Genomic DNA, 12,807 nt, shown 5'->3' on the forward strand with positions numbered 1-12,807 from the left:
GTTTGTTTGTCTCCACATTTTGGCTACCTCCCTATGTTGATAGAGTGGCTTTGTGTGCTAGGTGACCTACACTGAGTGGCCATATTATTATGACCGGCCTGATTATTATGATCGCCCCATCAGTACTTCGTTGGGCCACCTTTTGCCTTCAATATTGCAGTGATTCTTTTTGGCATTGACTCCACGAGATGTTGAAAGGTGATGCAAGGAATCTGACACCATGCCTGATGAATAGCACTGTCCAGTTCTGTGAGATTTGATGGTTGTGGAACCAGCTGCCTGATGGCTCTTTTAACTTTGTCCCACAAATGATCAATTGGATTGAGATCTGGTGATTGTGGGGGCCACCTAAGCAAAGTCTCCCTCATGTTCTTGAAACCACTCCTGCACAATAAGAGCACCTTGGCATGGCACATTATGTTGTTGGAAGAAGCCATCTTCATTGGGATACGCCATCAACATGATAGGATGAACTTGATCAGCAACAATACTTAGGTATGTTGTGCTATTCAGACGTTTATAATGGTCTGGCCCTCTAGCAACTTCAGCGCGAAATTATAGCTAATTTGCCTACAAACGTCAGGTGGTCATAATAATCTGGCCACTGTATAGGGCCCAGAGACTCAGCCTCCCTAATTACCTGAGGTGGACTCTCTTGGTGCACTCCTTTGTGGGCTGGGTGCACAGTCTTGTTGTAGTTAAGCCTTGATTGCTGTTGGTATCACTGGGAGGAATTGACCTCCAGGCCAATTGGCTGTGAGGATCAGTTGTGTCTACACTGGAAGAACTGCTGTGCTGGAAACACCCTTAGGGGGCAGGACTTGCTTCAGTGGGGCTTTGTCGCTCACTGAGTCTGCCCCCTGAGTGTGTCTCTTATGGATGTGAAGAGTTGTAATCTGGTATGGTCTCACTCTGATCACTGGGTATTCTGGCTCTTGTATCTCCAAGAAGTTGCAAAGTCAGCCATTGCCTGAGGCCACCCAGCAGGAGCTACAGAGAGATATACAGATTCCTCCTCTTTGAGGTTTGGAGGTGCCCAGATGAGGTGCAGCTGTGAAGCAATGCAGGCTGCTGATGAGCCTTAGGCCTTCTTTTGGAAGCTCTGGGGTTCTCTGACCCAGTTGCAGTTTGACAGGTTTTTAGGTGGAGAAAGGCCAGGCCATTCATATGCAAAAGCCTCTGAGTGCAGCTTGGGTGGGGTTGTAAATTGGGTGGGGTGTGGTCTCAGGGAATCACCAGGGTGGAGCAAACAGCAATGGTTGCCCTTTGGCCCTGCCCTGGATAGGTCCCTGGGTCTCTGTGTCCTGAGGCCCCGTACAGGAACAATGACCGCTGCAAGCACCTCTGTGAGAAAGCCGCGCTCATGTTCCGGGGCCGGATGCCAGACCATCCAGTTTCTCTCCATATGGATCTGAGTCCCCAGATTCTCGCCCGGAACTGAAGTTCAGAGCAATCGGGAGATTGTATCTCCCTCCTGATTGAAAAAGACCACAGTGGACCCAGTTGCCAGCCCCGTTCTCATGCCTCTGTACCTCCACACTTCCACACCTCTGCACCTCCTACTGGACTCAATGTGCTTTTCTCTTTCCTTCTAGTTGTAGAATTTCCACTCAGCCAGCCTTCCCGTGGTTCTGGATGATATTCATTTTATCTTTTAGTTGTAGTTTTAATGTAGTTGTGCACGGCAGCAAGTTCAGGTGTTTACCTATGGTGCCATCTTGGTTGTCTCTCTCAGATTTGTCCTTTATTTATTTATTTTTTCTTTTTTCTTAAATCTTTATTGTTCAGATTATTACATTTGTTCCTCTTTTTTCCTGCTATAACTCCCCTCCTCCCAGTTCCCGCCCCACCCTCTGCCCTCACTCCCCACCCACTGTCCTCATCCATAGGTGCAAGATTTTTGTCCAGTCTCTTCCCGAATCTCCCACACCCTTTTCCCCCCCAAGAATAGTCAGTCCATTCCCTTTCTATGTCCCTGATTCTATTATAATCACCAGTTCATTCTGTTCATCAGATTATTTATTCACTTGATTCTTAGATTCACTTGTTGATAGATGCATATTTGTTGTTCATAATTTGTATCTTTAGCTTTTTCTTCCTCTTCCTCTTCTTAAAAGATACCTTTCAGCATTTCATATAATCCTGGTTGGTGGTGATGAACTCCTTTAGCTTTTCCTTATCTGTGAAGCTCTTTATCTGACCTTCAATTCTGAATGATAGCTTTGCTGGATAAAGTAATCTTGGTTGTAGGTTCTTGGTATTCATCACTTTGAATATTTCTTGCCATTCCCTTCTGGCCTGCAAAGTTTCTGTTGAGAAATCAGCTGACAATCGTATGGGTATTCCCTTGTAGGTAACTCTGTTTCTTTCTCTTGCTGCTTTTAAGATTCTCTCTTTGTCTTTTGCTCTTGGCATTTTAATTATGATGTGTCTTGGTGTGGTCCTCTTTGGATTCCTTTTGTTTGGGGTTCTCCGCGCTTCTTGGACCTGTAAGTCCATTTCTTTCACCAGGTGGGGGAAGTTTTCTGTCATTATTTCTTCAAATAGGTTTTCAATATCTTGCTCTCTCTCATCTTCTGGAACCCCTATAATTCTGATGTTGGTACGCTTGAAGCTGTCCCAGAGGCTCCTTACACTATCCTCGCATTTTTGGATTCTTTTTTCATTTTGCTTTTCCAGTTGGGTGTTTTTTGCTTCCTCGCATTTCAAATCATTGACTTGATTCTTGCGCTCCTCTGGTCTGCTGTCGGGCGTCTGTATAATATTCGTTATTTCAGTCCGTGTATGCTTAATTTCTAGTTGGTTCCCCAATATAAGATCGAGGGTCTTATTAGTTTTCGTGTAGATCTCATTAAGTTTATCGGCAGCTTCTAAACAGTTCTTGAGAGACCTTAAAAGTGTGGTTCTGAACTCTATATCTTCCTTTGACAATTTTGTCCTGTTTCTTTGTCTCCGCATTTTGTTATGCTTCCTTGGTGCTCCCCCTAGTGGTCTTTGTTCGCAGTCTTATAGTTAAATCTTGATTGTTGTAGCTAATTCCAGGGAGGGTTTGACCTCCAGGCCAAGTGGCTATGAGAATCAGCTGTGTCAGCAGTGAGAGAACTTCTGTCCTCTAGGGAGGTGCTAATCTAGCCTTTGCCTGAGGCTATCCGGCAAATGCCTCTGTGCAGGGCTTGGGCGGGGCGGGTCGCACAGGATCAACAGGGTGGGCCAGAGAGAGCAGTTATGGCGGCTCTCAGTCCTGTCCCCAGGGGCTCTGCCTCTCTGAGTCCCAGCACCCGCTGCAAAGCTGGGAGAGAAAGCTGCACTCGCTCTGACTGAAGCCAGACAGTCCCGCTTCTCCTGTTTGAGTCTGGGTCCCTAAAGACTCGCCCGGATCTGGTGCTCAGAGTCTGCGACTCCCTCCCGATTGAAAACAACAACCGCGCCCTCCGCCGTCAGCCCGCTCCGTGCACTCCGCACCTCAGAATTTGACTTCAGCACTGCGCCTCCTCTGAGTGTCCGTGTGCGTTTCTCTTTCCTCCTAGTTGTAGGACTTCCACTCAGCCAGCGTTCCTGTGGTTCTGGGTGATGTCCCTTCCGTTTTTTGGTTTCACTTTTGAAGTAGTTGTTCAAAGCAGCAAACTCCGGCGTTAACCTATGCCGCCATCTTGGTTCTCCCTCTTTCTTCTTAAAAGAAATATTTCTCAGATTTGTCCTTTATATACTTTAGATATGTGGTTTGGAAATTATTCCACTTGAAAATAATTTCCAATACTCCATCATATTTATGTAATTCGAATGTGCCACAATGATGCAAGATGGTAAAAATATCAGAAACTCTGGACTGGGTGTTGGGGTGGGTGGGCATATGGAACCATATGAATTATTTGTTCAATTCTGTAAAATTAAAACTGTACTAAAAATAAAGCATATTACTTATTTTTAAAGTCTGGGTCTCCTTCATCCTCATTTTACAATGAGCACAAGGAGTTAGGTTATCTTTTTATATATTTTCCATGTTTAAAATTTATGATTTCTCTATTTTAAATGTACTGTACTGCTCACTTTTACCGTACACTAAAAATTGGAATGCTGCAGAGATTAGTATGTTCTCTGAGCAAAATGACACAAATTCATGAAGTATTCCATTTCAAAAATATATCTATACTTTACTTTTTAGAGCAGTTTTAGATTCATAGTAAAATGAGCAAAAGTGCAGAGTTCTTCTACATCCTGCTTTGCATGGCTTCCCCCACTAACAACCTGCAACAGAGTGGTAGATTTGTTACAACTGATGAACCTACATTGACACATCATCACCCAAAGTCCATAGTTTACATTAGGGTTCACTTCTGGACCCTATGGTTCTATAGGTTCAACAAATGTATAATGTATGCAGTACTAGAATATCATAGAATAGTTTCACTACCCTAAAATTCCTCTGTGCTCCCCTTACTTGTCTCTTTTCCCCCTGACCAATCAGAGATCTTTGTGGTGCTGAAACAGTTCTGCATCTGGATTTTGGTGGTGGCTACACAAATCTATACATGTGATAAAATGACAGAACTATACACACACATTATACTAATTTCAATTTTCAGATTTTGATGTACAATTTAGATATAATCATTAGGGGAAACCACTGAAGGTACTCTCTGGCCTTTGTTTACAACTTCTTGTAATTTGATTATCCTATCTTATATAATAAAAGGCTACTATGCAAATCGACCGAATGGCGGAATGATGTGCACTGACCACCACAGGGCAGATGCTCAATGCAGGAGTTGCCCCCTGGTGGTCAGTGCACTCCCACAGTGGGAGCGCCGCTCAGCCAGAAGCCCTGAGCCGGGCTCATGGTGAGCACAGTGGCAGTGGCAGGAACCTCTCTTGCCTCTGTGGCAGCACCAAGGATGTCTGTCAGACATCCCCCGAGGGCTCCTGGACTGTGAGAGGGCGCAGCTTGGGCTGAGGAGCCTCCTCCCCTGAGTGCACAAATTTTGTGCACTGGGCCTCTAGTTTCAAAATAAAAAGTTTAAAAAAATAAATGTCTTCATGCAAAGAAAATAGCACTGAATTGTCTGAGGTTTAGAAAAAAGGAAACCCAACTTTCTTCAGAGCTCCCACTTACTAGTAGTTGTATCTAATAACTAAGCAAACATTGGTGATGTCAACTAACAGTCTCTGCCACCTATTCAATGCAATCAGGAGTTCCCATTGTGGGGTTTAGTGAAGTGGGAGACTTTAAGCAGCTCAAATGCTGCAGCTAGTGTTGCTGCTCTGATGATACAGCAGAAACTGGGGCAACTCAGCAGAACATGTGCTCTACTGATACAAAGGGGAGGCTGGCTTATTTAGAGAGAAGTTACTGGCCCCAGGTCCTGATTGGTCTATTTCTATGCAAAGGACTCCAAAGGCACACAGATTGATCCAAATAGCACTGCCTTGATTGGCCAGCTCCACGTATTCTGATTGGTCGTTGTGGAGCTGTTCTGATTGGTCAGTAAAGGTGCAAATGAGGCCAAAGCTCTACAGCTCCAATTGGAGGAGGCGGCGCCACTCAGCCCCATTGGTCAAAATAGTATCCCAGGAACTCCTTTATAAGGATCAGCTCAGTGCAGGAGGTGGCCGCCCAGCCTGGGGGCTTTCCCTGAAATGCAGTCCCTCATAAACAGTGGCTGCTAGGCTCTGGTTATGGTTTTGGGCCCGGTCAACCACAACCAGGTACATTCTTTCTTGGGGTCAACAGTGGTGTTCCTGAATCATAGAGAAGACAAACTCAAATAAAAAAAATAAGTAAAAAAATCAGCTCTGTAATGTGAATTAAAAAACTGTTGTTTTTTGTTTTGTTTTTTATTGGAAGCATCACCTCAAGTAATTTAAAGAGCGGCAAAAACACCCAGCAGAAAGCTACTAACAATAAGTTTCACTCAAGAATTTTACAACACTCATTTTCATTCCTTAAAATCATTTTTACCTCCTTTGTCCTAGCAAGGCACAGAAAAACCAATAGCCAGCCCTTAGGTTCTGAAACAGTCCAGACACACACCTGTCAGGTGAAGCAAGTGCTTCTGCTCATCCGGCATTCTCAGGGGAAGGGTTGTCTCACCTTTTGGTACTTTTCTTTGTTAATCGCACAGGGGGATTTTGAGAGAGTGGGAGGGTGGGGAGGAGGGGGGAGAGACAGATGTTGGTGTGAGAGATGGAGGACCAGGCCCCCTTGCCCCCCAACCATGAACCTGCAACCCAGGCTGGTGTCCAGACCAGGAACCCAACCTGGGACCCTGCGTGTGCGGGCGAAGCTCTAACCACTGAGCCGCCGGCCAGGCACCTTTTAAGTACTTTAAACCTAATTTTGGTTTTTAGTTCACTTTGACTTAATAGTTAAAAATATATCTTCTAAAGACATAGTCATTATTGGGTGGGTAAAATAATCTGCCCAGTTTCACATATTCGAAAACAACTTTACATAGTGATTTATACTATCAAATAAATAAATAATTCAACGGACAAAGTAATCCCTGTGGATGAAGTTGCTACTGCCAGTATACAATTAAATTTTATAAAATTCTCCATAAAACTTAAGAAGTCTTCCTTTCCCTGAAACGGGAGCTACCAAAATCTGTGGTTTCAAATAATGTCGAAGATAGTCTGAAATATTATCATTGTTTCCTTTATTGTGATTTTAAAAAATTTGTTTTTAATCCTCACTAGAGGATATGTCTTTAGAGAAACCCTGCGCGACTGCTTCCCGCAGGGCTGGGATGGAACCCTCCCTAGGTCTGTGCCAAGGCCGGGCATTCGGCCAAAGCGCTGCAGGCGACCACCACCCCGAACCCAGGGCGGGCAGAGGTGCTTCTCACAGACTGTCTCTCTCACACAGACGGTCGCTCTCTCATACAGACGGTCTCCCTCTCTACACAGACGGTCTATCTCTCACACACACACGGTCTCTCTCTCACACACACACACGATCTCTCTCTCTCTCTCTCACAGACGGTCTCTCTCTCACACAGACGGTCTCTCTCTCACACAGACCGTCTCTCTCTCACACAGACCGTCTCTCTCTCACACAGACCGTCTCTCTCTCACACAGACCGACTCTCTCTCACACAGACGGTCTCTCTCTCACACAGACCGTCTCTCTCTCACACAGACGGTCTCTCTCACACAGACCGTCTCTCTCTCACAGACGGTCTCCCTCTCACACAGACGGTCTCTCTCTCACACAGACGGTCTCTCTCTCACACAGACGGTCTCTCTCACACAGACCGTCTCTCTCACACACAGACGGTCTCTCTCACACAGACCGTCTCTCTCTCACACAGACGGTCTCTCTCTCACACAGACCGTCTCTCTCTCACACAGACGGTCTCTCTCACACAGACCGTCTCTCTCTCACAGACGGTCTCCCTCTCACACAGACGGTCTCTCTCTCACACAGACCGTCTCTCTCTCACACAGACGGTCTCTCTCTCACACAGACCGTCTCTCTCTCACACAGACGGTCTCTCTCACACAGACCGTCTCTCTCTCACAGACGGTCTCCCTCTCACACAGACGGTCTCCCTCTCACACAGACGGTCTCTCTCTCACACAGACGGTCTCTCTCTCACACAGACCGTCTCTCTCTCACACAGACGGTCTCTCTCACACAGACCGTCTCTCTCTCACAGACGGTCTCCCTCTCACACAGACGGTCTCTCTCTCACACAGACGGTCTCTCTCTCACACAGACGGTCTCTCTCTCACACAGACCGTCTCTCTCACACACAGACGATCTCTCTCTCACACAGACCGTCTCTCTCTCACACAGACCGACTCTCTCTCACACAGACGGTCTCTCACACAGACGGTCTCTCACACAGACGGTCTCTCTCTCACACAGACCGTCTCTCTCTCACACAGACGGTCTCTCTCACACAGACCGTCTCTCTCTCACAGACGGTCTCCCTCTCACACAGACGGTCTCTCTCTCACACAGACGGTCTCTCTCTCACACAGACCGTCTCTCTCACACACAGACGATCTCTCTCTCACACAGACCGTCTCTCTCTCACACAGACCGTCTCTCTCTCACACAGACCGACTCTCTCTCACACAGACGGTCTCTCTCTCACACAGACCGTCTCTCTCTCACACAGACGGTCTCTCTCACACAGACCGTCTCTCTCTCACAGACGGTCTCCCTCTCACACAGACGGTCTCTCTCTCACACAGACGGTCTCTCTCTCACACAGACGGTCTCTCTCACACAGACCGTCTCTCTCTCACACAGACGGTCTCTCTCTCACACAGACCATCTCTCTCTCACACAGACGGTCTCTCTCTCACACAGACGGTCTCTCTCTCACACAGGCGGTCTCTCTCTCACACAGACCGTCTCTCTCTCACACAGACCGTCTCCCTCTCACACAGACGGTCTCCCTCTCACACAGACCGTCTCTCTCTCACACAGACCGTCTCTCTCTCACACAGACGGTCTCTCTCTCACACAGACCGTCTCTCTCTCACACAGACCGTCTCTCTCTCACACAGACGGTCTCTCTCTCACACAGACCGTCTCTCTCTCACACAGACGGTCTCCCTCTCACACAGACGGTCTCTCACACAGACGGTCTCTCTCTCACACAGACCGTCTCCCTCTCACACAGACGGTCTCTCACACAGACCGTCTCCCTCTCACACAGACCGTCTCTCTCTCACACAGACCGTCTCTCTCTCACACAGACCGTCTCTCTCTCACACAGACCGTCTCTCACACACAGACCGTCTCTCTCTCACACAGACGGTCTCTCTCTCACACAGACGGTCTCTCTCTCACACAGACCGTCTCTCTCTCACACAGACGGTCTCTCTCTCACACAGACGGTCTCTCTCTCACACAGACCGTCTCCCTCTCACACAGACGGTCTCTCTCTCACACAGACCGTCTCCCTCTCACACAGACGGTCTCTCACACAGACCGTCTCTCTCTCACACAGACGGTCTCTCTCTCACACAGACCGTCTCTCTCTCACACAGACCGTCTCTCTCTCACACAGACCGTCTCTCACACACAGACCGTCTCCCTCTCACACAGACGGTCTCTCACACAGACGGTCTCTCTCTCACACAGACGGTCTCTCTCTCACACAGACCGTCTCTCTCTCTCACACAGACCGTCTCTCTCTCACACAGACGGTCTCTCTCTCACACAGACCGTCTCTCTCTCACACAGACGGTCTCTCTCTCACACAGACCGTCTCTCTCTCTCACACAGACCGTCTCTCTCTCACACAGACCGACTCTCTCTCACACAGACGGTCTCTCTCTCACACAGACCGTCTCCCTCTCACACAGACGGTCTCTCTCACACAGACCGTCTCTCTCTCACAGACGGTCTCCCTCTCACACAGACGGTCTCTCTCACACAGACCGTCTCTCTCTCACACAGACGGTCTCTCTCTCACACAGACGGTCTCTCTCACACAGACCGTCTCTCTCTCACACAGACGGTCTCTCTCTCACACAGACGGTCTCTCTCTCACACAGACGGTCTCTCTCTCACACAGACGGTCTCCCTCTCACACAGACCGTCTCTCTCTCACACAGACGGTCTCTCTCTCACACAGACCGTCTCTCTCTCACACAGACGGTCTCTCTCTCACACAGACCGTCTCTCTCTCACACAGACGGTCTCTCTCTACACAGAAGGTCTGCGGAGGGGATCGGCACCGCCCCGGAGTCCATGAGGAAAGAGCGCTGAACTCATTTCTATGGGCCTCACCGGCCGAGTCTCGGGTCTCCGCGCCCACCCCTTCCCTTCGCGGAGCCCGGAGGAAGGCGGGGCCGCCTCGGGACAAGATGGCGGCCACGGGACGCTCTGGGCCTCCCCGCCACGTCTCGGTAGCCGGAAGTCCTGTGCGTCTCGCCAATCGGAAGCGGAAGTAAAGGGCAGTCGGCTGTCGGGCTCGGGCTCAGCGAGGCCGGCCGGTGAGCGGAACCGCGGGAAGGCGCGTGTCGGCCGCTCACTGGCGCCGGCGCCGTCCCCGCCCCCAGCCCCGCCCCGGCGCCGTCCCCTGCCGCCGCGGACGGAGCGCGGTCCCCGCCTGGCCGGAAGGGCACGCGAGCTGTGTGGTGTCGCGGCTGCGCGGCAGTGACAGGTACCCGGGCTGGCGCGGGCGGTCTCGCGGACGGGAGGCGTGTGGGGCGAGGGGTCCCCTCTGCCCTGTCAGCCGAGCTTCCGCCTCTCCCTCTCCCCCGACTCAGTTTCCCCTCGGTGTCCCAGCGCTCACCCTTTGCGGGTGCCCCACCGTCGCGGGCTTCTGTGCCGTCCGTCCTGCGCGCGCGGCCGCGGCCCCGAGACCCACGTGCCCGGCAGAAGCGCCCCGCGCCCGCCCGGCCGAGCGGAGGGCGCCTGGTCGGCCGCCGCTGCTGGCGGGTGATGCGCGTCGGCGGCTGTCGCGGCTGGAGACTGGGTGGTCGGTTCCGCTGCTAGTGCGTGAGCCGCGGGGACACCAGGCCTGTGCTAGGGCCGCAGGTGGAGGATGTGACCTGTTCTTGGTCCTGGGCCAGACTCTAGATTGCTTTGCATTTCGTGCCAGATTGGAGAACTAGCATATTTTGTGCTACACTATTTTGGCAACATCCGTCATGCACTTGCTGGCTAGTTTTAGTGCGGGGTTTGAAGGCATTTTAAAAAGCGATTTAGCAACATTACAAAATTTGGGATGATTGTAACCTTTCTTTTTAGCTTGCTTTTGATAAACTTAGCTGAAACTCATTTTTTATTAAAGGAAATGAACATTGCGTTGTGCAGTAGCATGTCACCTTTACAATGCACATTTAACATCAGGGGAATAAATGGAACGAGAAAATTCTATTAGGCTTTTTTTCTGCAGCTACCTGTGATCATTTTCATATCAGATGGATAGATTTATATGGTTCACAATAAATGGTTTGTAGTAGGTACACACGTATATTAAGTTTAATTATTTGAGAAGTCAAGTCATTTTTAGGGAAAGGTACGCCCTAATATTTTTCTTATTAGGATATATGTTGAAACACAGATGGCCATCTCTACACTTGCAGGGTGTGAGTTGTTTAAGAGTTTATTAGCTATTATTTCCGTTTAACAATGGAAGAAGAAAAAGTTGGCAATGACTTATAATTTTATGCCTTTTTTGTTTTCCAAAAAGTGAAAAGCATTCTCATATTATAAATCTTAATGTTTCCAATATCTTACTGTATATCCAGAGATAGTGTCTTTAATTTAAACTGAGAAAAACAGGCCACAGAGTAGATTTTACAGATGATACATTTGGACCTAGAAGTTTAAAAAAATATATTTTCTTTATTGATTTCAGAGAGGAAGGGAGAGGGGGAGAGAGAGAGAAACATCAATGATGAGAGAGAATCATTGTTCGGCTGCCCCCTGCATGCCCCCTACTGGGGATCAAGCCCACAACCCAGGCATGTGCCCTTGACCAGAATTGAACCTGGGACCCTTCAGTCCACAGGCCAAGGCTCTATCCACTGAGCCAAATCAGGTAGGGCGGACCTAGAACTTTTTCTTTTAATCCTCACCTGATATTTCTATTGATGAGAGAGAATCGGGGGGAGAGAGAGAATCAGTTGTCCCCTGAACACACCCCAAATGGGGATGGAACCTGTAACCTCTGGTGTACAGAACAGCGCTCCAGCCGACTGAGCACCGGCCAGGGCTGGGCCTAGGACTTTCTAAAGAGTGTTTTTTATTTACCCATCATGCCACATTGCAGCTGCTGACAGCTGTTGTTTCTCAGACTATTCATCTTTATAAACAACATTTAAAGACCAGTAAGGTCAGAGTGATAAGGGATCTTGTAAAATGAAGGCATCCTCAAACAAAAGTCCACTTCAGTGAGGTTCTTACCTTTGCTTCTCTAGACCAGCGGTCGCCAACCGGTGATCCGCGGACCACTGGCCCACAAGGTCCGAAAGGTTGGTGACTGCTGCTAGACAGCCATTTCCTCTGGTATTCTGTGGAACCAAGGAAGTGGGGCCAAAGTTGGAAGGCTCTTTAATGAGTACCTTTCCTCCCTTTCTCATCTATAAGGGTGTATATGTTGCCCAAGAACTTCTGCTGCTCTTTTTTATTAAAAAAAATTTTTTTGTCTTTGCTCTTGGTGCCACTCTTCTTTCTTTCCAGTTTCTTTCATTTAACCGTTAATAATGAAGCCTGCATTTATTTATTTTGTTTTGATAGTTCCCCGTGTTCTGAGCAGTCAGCTGGGCATATGACAGTGATAGGCAATGCTGCCAGCTGTCGAGGGGCCCAGCCTCAGGACGGGTCTGTTAGGCTGGTTGGATGGTTTACTTTGGTCCCAACTTCAGACCCACGCCCTTGGTTTCAGTTAAAACTGCTCCTCTCTCAGCCTCCTGTGTCCCACGGCCTCTTTCCCTAGAAAATCCTTGTGCTTGCCCTTGGTCTCACAAGAAAGCACCTTGCTCAGTCTGGCTTTGCACAGTTTGAATTCTTACCCCTTGTAAAACAGAGAACCAGGAGAGATAGCATGGTAGAGAACTTGTAAAAGCTGGCAGATGTGGGTTCAAAGCATTGCTGTAGATTACTCAGCCTCTCTGAGCTTCCATTTTCTTATTTTTAAGCAGGAATGGTAGTGCGGATGCAGCATATTCATGGCGTATCTACTGTTTGCCAGGCGCTGTTGCTGTGGTGAACAGGGTAGACATGGCTGCTCCCACCCTCAAGGAACTGCAGTGTTTGCAAAGCACCTGCCCTGCTCCACCCTGAGTGATCGCTCATTAAAGGCTAATGCTTCCTCAGTTCCTGTAACGGCCACTGTG

The 12,807-nt window shown here is 48.7% G+C and overlaps 1 protein-coding gene across 4 annotated transcripts in view; it reads left to right on the forward strand.

The window, feature by feature from the left end:
- Positions 1-9,914: 9,914 nt before the first annotated feature.
- Positions 9,915-12,807, forward strand: part of UGGT1 (UDP-glucose glycoprotein glucosyltransferase 1) — a 173,858-nt gene continuing 170,965 nt past the window's right edge. For all 4 annotated transcript variants that reach the window (XM_059704829.1, XM_059704832.1, XM_059704831.1 and 1 more), the window contains exon 1: positions 9,915-10,124. The gene's annotated coding sequence lies outside the window, so the exon portion shown is untranslated. The remainder of the gene's footprint in view (positions 10,125-12,807) is intronic.

Source organism: Myotis daubentonii, chromosome 7 (assembly GCF_963259705.1).
Source record: "Myotis daubentonii chromosome 7, mMyoDau2.1, whole genome shotgun sequence".
Classification (NCBI taxonomy): Eukaryota; Metazoa; Chordata; class Mammalia; order Chiroptera; family Vespertilionidae; genus Myotis; species Myotis daubentonii.